The 14,263-nt window shown below is 37.7% G+C and overlaps 1 pseudogene across 1 annotated transcript in view; it reads left to right on the forward strand.

Moving 5' to 3' along the window:
• LOC307178433 (ATP-binding cassette sub-family C member 12-like) overlaps positions 1 to 14,263 on the forward strand; it is a 154,783-nt pseudogene that overhangs the window by 79,905 nt on the left and 60,615 nt on the right. The gene's annotated exons all lie outside the window — the stretch shown is intronic.

The following is a 14,263-nucleotide window of genomic DNA, read 5'->3' on the forward strand; positions in this document are numbered from 1 at the left end:
TTGAAGTCAGGTTAGGAATACCCCACCAGCAAGCAAAGGGATACACCAGGAACACTCTTCCATCTCCTGCCATCTCGCAGATGCTCTGAGTGGAAAATGGCAAGCCAGGGACAGAGTCACGATGGCTGCAGGCGCCCCGGCTTGTGGGTGAGGCTCATCAGCGCCCCCCACCCACCCCACCCCCACCCCATGACTGCCAGCAAGCAGATTTCTTGCTCCAGGCAGCTCCTCACTCCTGGCAGAGGATGGCACGACAGATGGGGATAGAGACGTTAGCCAAAGCAGGCTTCCTGATTTTAAAAGTCTCATTTTCCCCCTGGGGCTGCCAAATTTAGCAAAGTGCCATTCCAGCTGCAGTGTTTCCAAGTGGTCTTAGGTAATCATAACTCGGCCTTCCCTGTGCAGCGCTCAAGGAGGTTACCTCCCAGCCCTAATTTCCTACGCACTCTGAGTACCCAAACCCAGCCAGGGAGGCCTGGTGTCCTGCGTTTGGCATCTTGGAGTCCAGACCCCTTAAGACAAGCTGATGACAGCTTGCTGCCAGGCCTCTTTGCCATTAGAGAAGTGAGGACGATAATAGAAGTGATAGGAGGGTTCTCCACAGATGGCGAGGCCCCGCCTCTCAGAAGGAAGATCAGAATTGGAGGCACTGAGGACGTTTAGCCTGCACAAGAGAGGAATCGCACATGGGTTGCTAGGGGTGAGCAGAGGGACACGGCTATTGTCTTCACGTATGTGAGGGCACATAAAGAGGGCATAAATGTGATCTGCATGGACCCTGAGGGCAGAGCAACTGTGGCACGCAAATCGCTTTCAGTTCCACAGAAGGAAAACAATTCATCCCCTGTAGGGCTATTTCTTTAAAAAAGGTTTAACTTTTTATTTTGAAATGATTTCAAATGTATAAAAAGTAATAAGAATGATGCTAAGAAATCCTAACTACTCTTCACTCTGATTTGCAAATTAACATTTTGCCACATTTGCCTTAACGTTCTCTGTCTACGCATAATCATTATTTTTCTGAAAAATGTGAGAGTAAATTGCAGACATTTTGCTCTATTACCTCTAAATACTTCAATATGTATTTCCTCAGAATAAGAATGTTCTCTTACATAATCATAATCATCAAAATTATCTATTATAAAATTGTACAATTATCAACATCAGGAAATTTTACTCTGACAAAATAATCTTATGTAACCTACGGTCCATCTTCAAATTTCAATTGTCCCAATAACATCCTAACTTTTTTCCTGGTCCAATACAAGACTGCATATTGCTTTTAGCTGTCATGTCTCTTGAGTTGCCTTTATCCTAGAATGTCTCCTTGCCTTTCTATGTCTTTCATGTTGCTGACAGCTTCAAAAAGCACAGCCAGTGGTTTTGGTTTTGTAGAACGTCCCTTTGGATTTGTCTGATATGTCCTCGTGACCAGATTCAGGTTATCCATTGTTTGCAGAAGTACTGCATGAAGGCCGTCTTGAAAAGAATGACTGGGGTCTGTTGGCAAGCTTGTTGCATCACAGTCTGCTTGGCCAGAAGGAAATTCTCACTCAGGACACTGAGTTTGTCATGTCTGATGTCTTCTTGAATTTTTAAAATTCTCGGATTCTGTGATTCTCTCTCCCCCAAATATTTTCAGAACTTGTAGTGAGCTCTTTCTTCATCAGCTGATCGGCTTTCCCACCTCTGCTCTGCTCACTCTAAACTTCTGTGCAGACCTCAGGGCACTGCAGGCAGGGAAGTGGCCCAGAGGCCGTGGGAAGCTGTGGGCAGGTGTCTGGGCGTGGCTGTTCATGACCCATGCTGTGGCAGTAACAGGGAGGATGGGGATTCTCTGCAAACAAGAGCATCCCGAGGGACTCTGCGTCCAAGGCTGTGCCTGTGAGCCGATTTCCCTCCTCCAGCTTCTCTGGCCAGAGATGGATTGCAGGTATTCAGGGAGCCAATGAGCCATCCAAGGGTGAGAGGACAATTTCTTTACTTTTCTCAGTCGGAGTGTCCCTGCAGAAGCAGGTATCAGCCCCCCTGCCCCTCCCCCCACTGTCTTCCTGCAGCAAAGCCCGAGAAGCCAGGAGAGCATGGTGCTTTGGTTACGGAAGCTGTGAAGGGCTTTCTGGTAAACAGACAATCAAAGTCTTGTGGGAGAGGCTCCTGGGGGACTTTGACCCACGGTTGGGCCTGTGCAGGGGTCAGCAGGCTGCTGTCCACATAAGCAGGAGCAGATCTAAAGCCCTTCACTGCTGTTCCCAGCCTTGTCGCTCTTGACTCTTGCCCAAACCTCATGCACGTGGTTCCCTTAAGAGTCTCACTAGGCCCGCACCACGCACCCAATCTCAGCAGAACGTCCCACCTGGGCTTTCCCTCAAACTCTCCTTCTCTCCTCTCCTCCGCTTCTAACCACCCAGCTCTAGCCTCACTTCCAATTAGAAGTCCTCCCTAAACCCATCCTCTTCCCAGACCGTCCTGATCATTCCTTTCGCAGAACTTGGGTAGCACAGGGGATCTGTATTACTCTGTGATGCTGAGTACAGACAGCCCAGTCCCAGGGTTTATATTCTTAAATACATGATTAAATATCACAATGTCATGGGATAATCCCCGCATGACCTCTTGATCCCATTCCTTTACCTCCCATAGGTAACCAGCATCTTGAAATCGGTGTGTATCTTTCTAATTCATTTTTTAAAAAATAAACTTTATTTTTAAAAACAGTATTATATTTACAGGAAAATTGCAGAAATAGTACAGAGGGTTCCCCCTCTTATTAACGTCTTACATTAGTATGGTGTATGTGTTATGATTCCATATATGTTACTATTCAACAGTAAAAATGAATGAACTAAGTCCACACATCAACCTATGTGAATATCGTAAATCAAGAGAGAAAAAAAGCAGGTTGCAGGAAAATTTATTCACTCTGATAACCATATGTTAAAGTTCACATACTTGCAAAACAGTAATATATTCATTTACTGTTAAATATGTTTGTAGTAAAATCCCATTTTTCCAAATAGCCCTGATTCCTTTTATTGGGGAATGGTATTAGAAACCAAGATCTGGGCACCGGGTGTGTTCTGTGTTACTGGGATATATGTATCTTGCTTTTCTCACTTATCAATAAATTGTGGAAACTCAAAAAAAAAATTAAGATCAAGAAGAGAAGCAACATGCTGGTATAAATGTGATTCATTTAACTACAAAGAATTAGTATACAGAGTTTACAAAGAATGTGCAAATAAGTCAATAACAAAAACACAATCAATTAGGAAAGTGGACAAAAGATATAGGCAAGCAATTAATTCACAGTTGAGCCAAATAAACACATACAAAAATGCTCAACCTTTGAGTATCAGGGAAGTGTGAATTAAAACCACAATCACAAAAAGAACTATTTCTCATTCTTCAGATCGGCAATATTAAAAAGCCTGGAAATTGTCTGTCTTAGCATATACGTAGAGCACCATATATAAAAATAAATTCAGAGCTCTTAAACTCTGCTGGTGGGAGTATAATTTGTCTGAAGCAATTTGGTGTTATCTGGTCGAGTTGAAGATTACCTTACTAACATTGCCAGCAATTCTCCCCCTTAGGTATATACGTGCTCTGAACAAATTCTGCCTGAGGAAGGGGTCACCTACAGAGTGGCCGCCAACTTTGCCTGCTCCCTCCCACCGTCCTCACAAGTTCTCACTACCTCTGCTAGCCTCTCTTCTCTCATATTCACTGATGTCAACAAAGTTCAATTTAGAAACAAACAATCCACAGAGGATAGACTCTCATGCACAAAATATCCCTGTGGCCCCTCTTCAGAAATATTTGTAGCAGCTCTGTTTGTAACATCTTAAAACACCCATCAGTAGGAAAATGGATGAATTGTGTAATATGGATACAGTATGTTACTCCATGACTCATTTATTTTGTAACTAGAAGTTTGTACCTCTTAATCTCCCTCACTATTTCGCTCACCCTTGCCTCCCTCTGGCAAGCATCTGTTTGTTCTCTGTATCTGTGAGTCTGTTGCTATTTTGTTACGTTTGTTCATTTGTTTTGTTTTTTAGATTCCACGTATAAGTGAAATCACATGGTATTTGTCTTTCTCTGTCAACTTATTTCACTTAGCATAATACCCTCTAGGCCCACCCATGTTGTCACAGATGGCAAGATTTCATTAAGTGAAATAGCTGGATGGTATGGTAGCTCTATGTTTAATTTCTTGAGGAAACTTCATACTGTTTTTCGCAGTGGCTGCACCAATGTATATTCTCCCCAACGGTGCATGAGGGCTTCCTTTGCTCCACATCTTCATCAACACTTGTTATTTGTTGTCTTTCTTATGATGGTCATTCTGACAGGTGTGAGGTGATATCACATTGTGGTTTTGTTTGCATTTCCCTGATGGTTAGTGATGTTGAGCATCTTTCCATGTGCCTGTTGGCCATCTGTATGTCTTCTTTGGAAAAATGTCTATTCAGGTTCTCTGCCCATTTTTTAATTGAGTTGTTAGATTGTTTGATGTTGAGTTGTAAGAATTCTTTGTTTATTTTAGATATAAACCCCTTACCAGATATATTGTTTGCAAATATCTTCTCCCATTCAATAGGGGGCCTTTTCATTTTGTTGATAGTTTCTTTTGCTGTGCAAAAGATTTAGTTTGATGTTGTCCCACTTGTTTATTTTTTTATTTTGTTTCTCTTGCCTGAGGAGACATAACCAAAAAAAATGTTGCTAAGGCCAGTGTCAAAGAGAATACTGCCCTTGTTCTCATCTAGGAGTTTTATGGTTTCAGGTCTTATATTTATGTAAGTCTTTAATCCATTCTGAATTTATTTTTATATATGGTGTGAGAAAGTAGTCCAGTTTGATTCTTTTGCATGTTGCAGGCCAGTTTTCCCAACACTATTATTTTATTGAAGAGGCTGTCTTTCCCCCATTGTATGTTCTTGCCTCCTTTGTTGTGGATTAATTGACCATGTAAGTGTGGGTTTATTTCTAGGCTCTCTATTCTGTTCCACTGATCTATGCATCTGTTTTTGTGCCAGTATCATACTATTTTGATTCCTGTCTCTCTGTGGTATAGCGTGAAATCTGAGAGTGTGATGCTTCCAACTTTGTTCTTCTTTCTCAAGATTGTTTTGACTGTTTGGGGTCTTTTGTGTTTCCATACAAATTTTATAATTCTTTATTCTAGTTCCGTGAAAAATGTCATTGGTATTTCAATAAGGATTCTGTTGAATCTGCAGATTGCCTTAGATAGTATGGTCATTTCAATGATGGTAATTCTTCCAATCCATGAGCACATATATCTTTCCATTTGTTTGTGTCATCTTTCATTTCTTTCATTAATGTCTTGTAGTTTTCTGAGTACAGGTCTTTTAGCTCCTTGGTTAGATTTATTCCTAGGTATTTTATTCTTTTTGATGTAATTGTGAATGGGATTGTTTTCTTAATTTCACTTTCCGATAGTTTGTAGTTAGTGTATAGACGTGCAACAGATTTCTGTATATTAATTTTGTATCCTGCAACTTTACTAAATTCATCGATGAGTTCTAATAGTTTCTTAGTGGCATCTTTAGGAGTCTCTGTATATAGTACCATGTCATCTGCAAAGTGAGAGTTTTACTTCTTCCTTTCCAGTTTGGATTCTTTTATTCCTTTTTCTGGTCTGATTACTGTAGCTAGGACTTCCAAGGCTATAATGAATAAAAGTGGCAAGAGTGGGCATCCTTGTCTTGCTCCTGATGTTACTGGAAATGCTTTCAGTTTTACGCCATTGAGTATGATGTTAGCTGTGGGCTTTTCACATATGGCCTTTATTTTATTGAGGTATGTTTCCTCACTTTGTTGAAAGTTTTTATCATAAATGGATGTTGAATTTTGTCAGAAGCTTTTTCTGTATCCATTGAGATGATCATATGATTTTTATTTTTAAATTTGTTAACATGGTGTATCACATTGATTGATACGTGGATACTGATCCACACTTGCATCCCTGAGATTAAATCCCCCTTGATCATGGTGTATGATCCTTTTAATATATTGTTGAATTCGGTTTGCTAATATGTTGTTGAGGATTTTTGCATCTATATTCATTAGTAATATTGATCTATAATTTTCTCTTTTTTTTTGCGGTACGCGGGCCTCTCACTGTTGTGGCCTCTCCCGTTGAGGAGCACAGGCTCTGGACATGCAGACTCAGCGGCCATGGCTCACAGGCTCAGCCGCTCCGCGGCATGTGGGGTCTTCCCGGACCGGGGCACGAACCCGTGTCCCCTGCATTGGCAGGCGGACTCTCAACTACTGCGCCAACAGGGAAGCCCTATAATTTTCTTTTTTTATGGTGTTTTTCTTGTTTTGGTATCAAGGTGATCCTGGCCTCATAAAGCATTCCTCCCTCTTCAATTTTTTAGAAGAGATTGAGATTGTTGTTAACTCTTCTTCAAATGTTTGGTAGAATTCACCTGTGAAGTCATCTGGTCTTGGACTTTTGTTTGTTGGGAATTTTTTGACTACTGATTCAATTTTATTACTGGCAACTGGTCTGTTCATATTGTCTGTTTCTTCCTGATTCAGTCTTGGGCGATTATACATTTCTAAGAATTTGTCAGTTTCTTCTAGATTGTCCATTTTATTGGTGGAAATTTGCTCATAGTAGTCTCTTATGATTGTTTGTATTTCTGTGTTGTCAGTTGTAACTTCTCCCTTTTCATTTCTGATTTTATTTATTTGGGCCCCCTTTTTTTCTTGATGAGTTTGGCTCAAGGTTTATCAATTTGTTTCTTTTCAAAGAACCAGCTTTTAGTTTCACTGATCTTTTTTTCTGTTCTGATCTTTATTATTTCTTTCCCTTTACTAACTTTGGGTTTGTTTGTTCTTCTTTTTCTAGTTCCTCTGGGTGTAAGGTTAGGTTGTTTATTTGTGATTTTTCTTGTTTCCGGAGGTAGGCTTTTACTGTTATAAACTTCCTTCTTTGAAGTGCTTTTGCTATGTACCATACATTTCAGATCATTTCATTTTCATTTGTTTCCAGGTATTTTTTATTTCCTCTCTGATTTCTTCAGTGGTCCATTTGTTGTTTAGTAGCATATTGTTTAGCCTCCAAGGGTTTGTGTTTTTTTGCAGTTTTGTTCTTGTAGTTTATATCTAGTCTCATAACTTATGGTCAGAAAAGATGCTTGATATGACTTCAATCTTCTAAATTTATTTGGACTTGTTTTGAGACCTAGCATGTGATCTATCCTAGAGAATGTTCTATATGCACTTCAGAAGAATGTGATCTGCTGCTTTTGAATGAAATGTTCTGTATGTATACCTATTAAGTCCCTCTGGTGTAATGTATTATTTAAGGCCAGTGTTTCCTTGTTGATTTTCTGTCTGTATGATCTGTCCATTATTGTAGGTGGAGCGTTAAAGTCCCCTAATGTTATTGTGTTACTGTCAATTTTCCCTTTTATGTTTGTTAATATTTGCTTTATGTATTTAGGTGCTCCTATGTTGCTTGCATATATGTCTACAATTTTTATATCTTCTTGTTGGATTGATCCTTTGATCCCATGTAATGTCTTTCTTTGTCTCTTGTTACAGTCTTTGTTTTAAAGTCTATTTTTCTGATATATGTATTTCTACTCCAGATTTCTTTTCATTTCCATTTGTGTGGAATACCTTTTGCCCCTCACCTTCAGTCACCTTGTGTGTGTGTAGATCTGAATTAGGCAGCATATATATAGGTCTTATTTAGGTATCCACACTCTATGTCTCTTGATTGGAGCATTTAGCCCATTTATATTTAAAGTAATTATGAATAGGTATGTACTTACTGCCATTTTGTTAACTGTTTAGGGGTTGTTTTTGTAGTTCATTTTTGTTCCCTTCTTCTTTTGCTCTCCTTCATTGTGATTTTCACTTTTTTTTTTTTTTTTTTTTTTTTTTTTTTTGTGGTACGTGGGCCTCTCACTGCTGTGGCCTCTCCCGTCACGGAGCACAGTCTCCGGATGCGCAGACCCAGTGGCCATGGCTCACCAGCCCAGCCGCTCCACAGCATGTGGGATCTTCCTGTACCAGGGCACGAACCCACATCCCCTGCATCGGCAGGTGGACTCTCAACCACTGCGCCACCAGGGAAGCCCTACTATTTCTTTTTTTATGGTGAGAACATTTAATATTTACTGTTTTAGCAACTTTCAAGTGTATAATACAGTATTATTAACTATAATCACCAAAATGTACATTAGACCCCCCAGATCTTATTCATCTTATGACTGGAAGTTTGTATCCTTTGACCAATGTTTCCCTATTTCTCCCCCCACCCCCAGCCCCATGCCCTGACAACCAGTATTCTACTCTCTGTTTCTATGAGTTAGGCATTTTTAGCTTTTCCATATAAGTGATACCAAACAGTATTTGTCTTTCTCTGACTTATTTCACTTAGCATAATGTCCTCAAGTTCTATCCATGTTGTCACATATGGCAGGATTTTCTTCTTTCTCATGGTTGAATAATATTCCATTATATACACAGTTGACCCTCGAACAAAGCAGGGGTGGGTGGCACTGACACCCCATGCACTGTAAACTCATGTACAGTTGTCCATTGGTATCCAAGGGGCATTGGTTCCAGGACCTGGCACAAATATCCAAATCTGCAGATGCTGAAGTCCCATAGTCAGCCCTCTGTATCTGTGGTTCTGCATCAGTGGATTCAACCAACCCTGGATCATGTAATACTGTAGTTAAAGAAAAGAACTGTATATAAGTGGGCCCACACAGTTCAAACTGATGTTGTTCAAGGGTAAACCATATATACACTGCATCTTCTTTATCCATTTATCCATAGACAGATACTTAGGTTGTTTCCATATCTTCATTATTGTAAAGAAAGCTGCCATGAACGTGAGGGAGGGTGCGGATATTTCTTTGAGGCCCTGATTTCATTTCCTTTGGATATATACCCAGAAGTGGGATTGCTGGATCATATGGTAGTTCTATTTTTAATTTATTGAGGAACCTCCATACTGTTTTTATAGTGGCTGTACAAATTTACATTCCCACTAACCATGCTCAAAGTTCCCTTTTTTGTATATCTTTGCCAACACTTGTTATGTCTTGTCTTTTTGATGATAGCCATTCTCACAGGTGTGAGTTCTTATGTCCTCATGATTTTGATTTGAATTTCTCTGATGATTAGTTATGTTAGCACTTTTCTTTGTACTTTATGTCCATTTGTGTGTCTTCTTTGGAAAAATGTCTATTCAGTTCCTCTGCCCATTTTAAAATTAATATTTTTTTGTTTTTGTTTTGTTACTGAGTTCCTTATATATTTTGGATATTAACCACTTAGCCATATGATTTTAAAATTTTTTCTCCTTTTCCACAGGTTACCTTTTCATTTTGTTGATTGTTTATTTTGCTGTGCAGAAGCTTTCTAGTTTGATGTAGCCCTACTTAATTATTTTTGCTTTTTATTTTGCTTGTGCTTTTGGTGTCATTAAAAAAAATAGTCACTAAGACCAATATTAAGGAAATTTTTCCCGTTGTTTTCTTCTAGGAGTTTTATGGTTTCAGGTCTTATGTTTTAAGTCTTTAATCCATTTTGAGTTAAAATTGTGGGTGGTGTAAGATAGGAGAACAATTTTATTCGGTATGTGATTATGCGGTTTTATCAACACTATTTATTGAAGAGATTATCCTTTCCCCCTTGAGTATTCTTGACTCTCTTGTCAAATTTTAGTTGACAGTATATGTGAAGGTTTATTTCTGGGTTCTCAATTATGTTCTATTGGTCTGAGTCTATTCTTATGCCAGCACCATACTGTTTTGATTAATAAAGCTTTGCAGCATACTTTGAAATCAGGAAGTGTCATACCTCCAATTTTGTTCTTCTTTCTTAGGATTGCTTTGGCTATTTAGGGTCTTTTGTGGTTTCATACAAATTTTAGGATTGTTTTTTCTATTTCTGTGAAAAATTCCATTGGAATTTTGATAGGGTTTGCATTGAATCTATAGATGGCTTTGGGTAGTATGGACATTTTAACAACATTAATTTTTCAGATCCATGAATGCAGGATATCTTTCCATTTGTGTCTTCTTCAATTTCTTTCCTCCAAGTCTTGTAATTTTCAGTGTACAGATTTTTACCTCCTTGATTAAATTTATTCTTAAGTATTTTTATTGTTTTTGATGCTATTGTGAATAGGATTATTTTCTTTATTTCATTTTCAGATTTTTTTTATGTATAGAAACACAACTGGTTTTTATATGCTAATTTTTTTTATCCTACAATGTTACTAAATTTGTTGATTAGCGCTAATGGTTCTCTTGGTGGAATCTTTAGAATTTTCTATATATAAGGTCATATCATCTACAGAGACAATTTTACTTACCAATTTGGATGCATTTTATTTCCTTTTCTTGCCTAATTGGTATGGCTAGTACTTCCAATACTATGTTGAATAGAAGTGGTGAGAGTGGGCATCTTTGTCTTTCTGATCTTAGATGAAAAGCTTTCAAATTTTCTCCACTGAGTGTGATGTTAGGGGTGGACTTGTCATATATGGCCTTTATTATGTTCAGGTACTTTTCTCCTATAGCTAATTTGTTGAAAGTTTTTATCATGAAAGAATGCTGTATTTTGTTAAATGTTTTTTCTACATCTGTTGAGATGATCATATGATTTTATCTTTTATCCTATAAATGTGGTGTACTAATTTATTGATTTGTGTGTGTTGAACCATCCTTGCATCCCAGGGATAAATCCCACTTGATAATGACGCATAATCCTTTTACTGTGTTGTTGAATTCAGCTTGCTTATATTTTGTTGATATTATTTGCATCTATATTTATTAGGGAAATTTGCCTGTAGTTCTTTTTTTTCCTTTCTTTTTTTTTTTTCTTTTTTGCCGTACGCAGGCCTCTCACTGTTGTGGCCTCTCCCATTGCGGAGCACAGGTTCCAGACGTGCAGGCTCAGCAGCCATGGCTCACGGGCCCAGCCACTCCACAGCATGTGGGATCCTCCCGGACCAGGGCACGATCCCGTGTCCCCTGCATTGGCAGGTGGACTCAACCACTGCACCACCAGGGAAGCCCTTTTTTCCTTTCTTGTAGCATCCTTATCTGGCATTTGGGAGTGTTTCCTCCTCTCTAATTTTTTGGAAGAGTTTGAGAAAAACTGTCATTAACTCTTCTTTAAATGTTTGGTAGAATTCACTAGTGAAGCCACCTGGTTCTGGGTTTTCTTTGTTGGGAGATTTGTGATTACTGGTTCAATCGCCTTACTCATAACTGGTTTGTTCAGATTTTCTATTTCTTCATGATTCAGTCTTAATAAGTTGTTTGTTTCTATGAATTTACCCATGTTCTCTGTTATACAATTTGTTGGTATATAATTGTTCATAGTCTCTTATGATCCTTTGTATTTCTGAGGTATCAGTCCTAAGGCCTACTCTTTCTTCCCTCATTTCTTCTTTTCTTAGACTAGTTAAAGGTTTTTCAATTTTATCTTAAGAAAAAAAAACTCAGCCTTTGGTTTCACTGGTCCTTTCTATTGTTTTTCAATATTGTATTTCATTTATTTCTGCTCTGATACTTATTATTTCCTTCATTCTGCTAAATTTATTAGGCTTAGTTTGTTCTTTTGTTAGTTCCTTGAGGTGTAAAGTTAGATTGTTTATTTGAGATCTTTCTTTTTTCTTAATGTAGACATTTATCACTATAAACTTTTACCTTGGAACTGTTTCTGCTGCATCCCATAGGTTTTGGTATGTTTTGTTTCCATTTTCATTTGTTTCAAGATATTTTTTATTTCCCTTTTGATTTCTTCTTTGACCCACTGGTTGTTCAGCAGTGTATTGTTTAATTTCCACATATTTGTGATTATTTTCAGCTTTCCTTCTGCTATTGATTTCTACTTTCACACCATTGTGGTCAGAAAAGATACTTGATATGATGTTAATCTTCTCAAATTTGCTAAGTCTTGTTTTGTGACCTATCATGATCTATCCTGGAGAATGATCCATGTGTACTTGAGAAGAGTGTGTGTTCTACTGCTGTTAGTTGAAATGTTCTATATATGTTTGTTAGGTCCATTTGATCTAGAAGATAGTTCAAGTCCAATGTTTCCTTATTGATGTTTTGTCTGGATGATTTATTTAATGTTGAAAGTGGGGTACTGAAGTCCCCTACTAATACTATATTATTATTCATTTCTCTCTTCACATCTGTTAGTATTAACTTAATATATTTAGGTGCTCCAATATTAAGGATATATATATCCCCAGTATAATTATTATATCTTCTTAGTAAATTGACACCTTTATCATTATGTAATAACCTTTATCTCTTCATATATTTTTTGGCCAAAAATCTATTTTTTCTGATATTAGTATAACTACCCAGCTTTTTTGGTTTCTACTCTCATGGAATATCATTTTACATTCCTTCACTTTGAGCCTACGTGTGTCCTTAAAGCTGAAATGAGTCTCTTGTAGGCAGCGTAGAGTTGGGTCTTGTTTTTTCAAGTCCATCCAGCCACTCTATGCTTTTTGATTGGAGAATTTAATCCATTTACATTTAGAGTAGCTATTAATACATAAGGACTTTCTAGTGCCATCTTATTGTCCTTTGGCTGTTTTGTAGTTCCCTTGTTCCTTTCTTCCTTTCTTGCTGCCTTCTTTTGTGAACTGATGATTTTTTGTAATGTTATGATGTGATTCCTTTCTCTTTATCTTTTGTGAATCTACCGTAGGTTTTTGCTTTGTGGTTACCATGAGCTTACATAAGACATCGTATAGATATAATAGTCTACTTTATGCTGATGACAACTTAAGTTTTTGCATACAAAAAGCATACCATTTTATTTCCCCCCTTGTGTTTTTGGTATCATAATTTACCTCTTTTATATTGTGTATTTATTAACAAATTATTTCAGCTATAGCTTTTTTTAATACTCTTGTCCTTTAGCTTTTACACTAGAATTGAATGGTTAACACATTACCATATTATATTAGTAGCACATTCTGAATTTGATTATATACTTTTTACCAGTATGCTGTATATTTTCATATGTTTTCAGAATACTAATTGGTATCCTTTAATTTTAGCCTGAAGAACTCCTTTTAACATTTCTTGTAAGGTAGGTCTAGTGGTGATGAAGTCCTTCAGCTTTTGTCTGGAAAAAATGTATCTCTCCTTTATTTGTGAATAGTATCTTTGCCAGATAGAGTATTCTTGGTTGGCATTTTTTTCTTTCAGTGCTTTGACTATACCATCCTACCCTCTCCTGACCTATAAGGTTTCTGCTGAGAAATCTGCTAATACCTTTATGGGGATTTCCTTGTACATAACAAGCTTCTTTCCTCCTGCTGCTTTTTAGATTCTCTCTGTATTTGATTTTTGACAGTTTTATTAAAATGTGTCTTGGAAAGGATCTCTTTAAATTCAGTTTGTTTGGTGACCTATTAACTTCATGAAATGGGATATCAAAATCTCTAGGATTTGAGAAGTTCTCAGTCATTATTTCTTTAAATTAGTTAAATTAGTTTTCTAGCCCCTTTTCCCTCTCTTCTCCTTCTGGAACTCCAATAATTTGCAAATTGTTTCCTTTGGCGGTATTCCATATATTATGTATGTTTTCTTCACTCTTTTTCCTTTGTTCTCCTCTGTCTGGATAATTTCAAAGTTCTTGTCTTCTAACTTACAGGTTCTTCCTCCTGTTGATACTCTCTATTACAGTTTTCATTTTATTTGTTGTATTCTTCAGCATGATTTTTTGGTTCTTTTTAATGATTCCTCTTTGTTAGACTTCTCATATGCATTTGAAGTAGTAGTCACCTCCTCCAGTCTTTACTAACTGCCTTTGGGAGAGAAATACCTTCTGTCAGCGCTGCTAGGGACACCGAGGTTTTCTCAGACGTTCTGTGGATTCCCCTGCAAAATTGCTCTTGTTAGGGGCCAGGGAAGCACAAATGAGGTATGTCTTAGCCATGAATCTGATGTCACTACTACATATACTCTTGAGTAAGTCCCTTTGCCTCTCTGGGCCTTTGTTTCCTCTTCTGTTCAATGAGGAGTTTATAAAAGATTGCATTTGAGGATACTTCTAATTCTGACATGCCATAGGTTTATCAGCCATTAAAACTTCAGTGGGAATTGGTTTATTTTATGTTTATAGCCATGAAAAATTCCAGAGAGAATTCATAAGATGGGGACCCATGTATTTATAATAGTGAGGCTTCTGGTTGCAAGTGACAGAAACCAACTTGGTATAT

This window comes from Stenella coeruleoalba (assembly GCF_951394435.1).
Source record: "Stenella coeruleoalba genome assembly, chromosome: 20".
Lineage (NCBI taxonomy): Eukaryota > Metazoa > Chordata > Mammalia > Artiodactyla > Delphinidae > Stenella > Stenella coeruleoalba.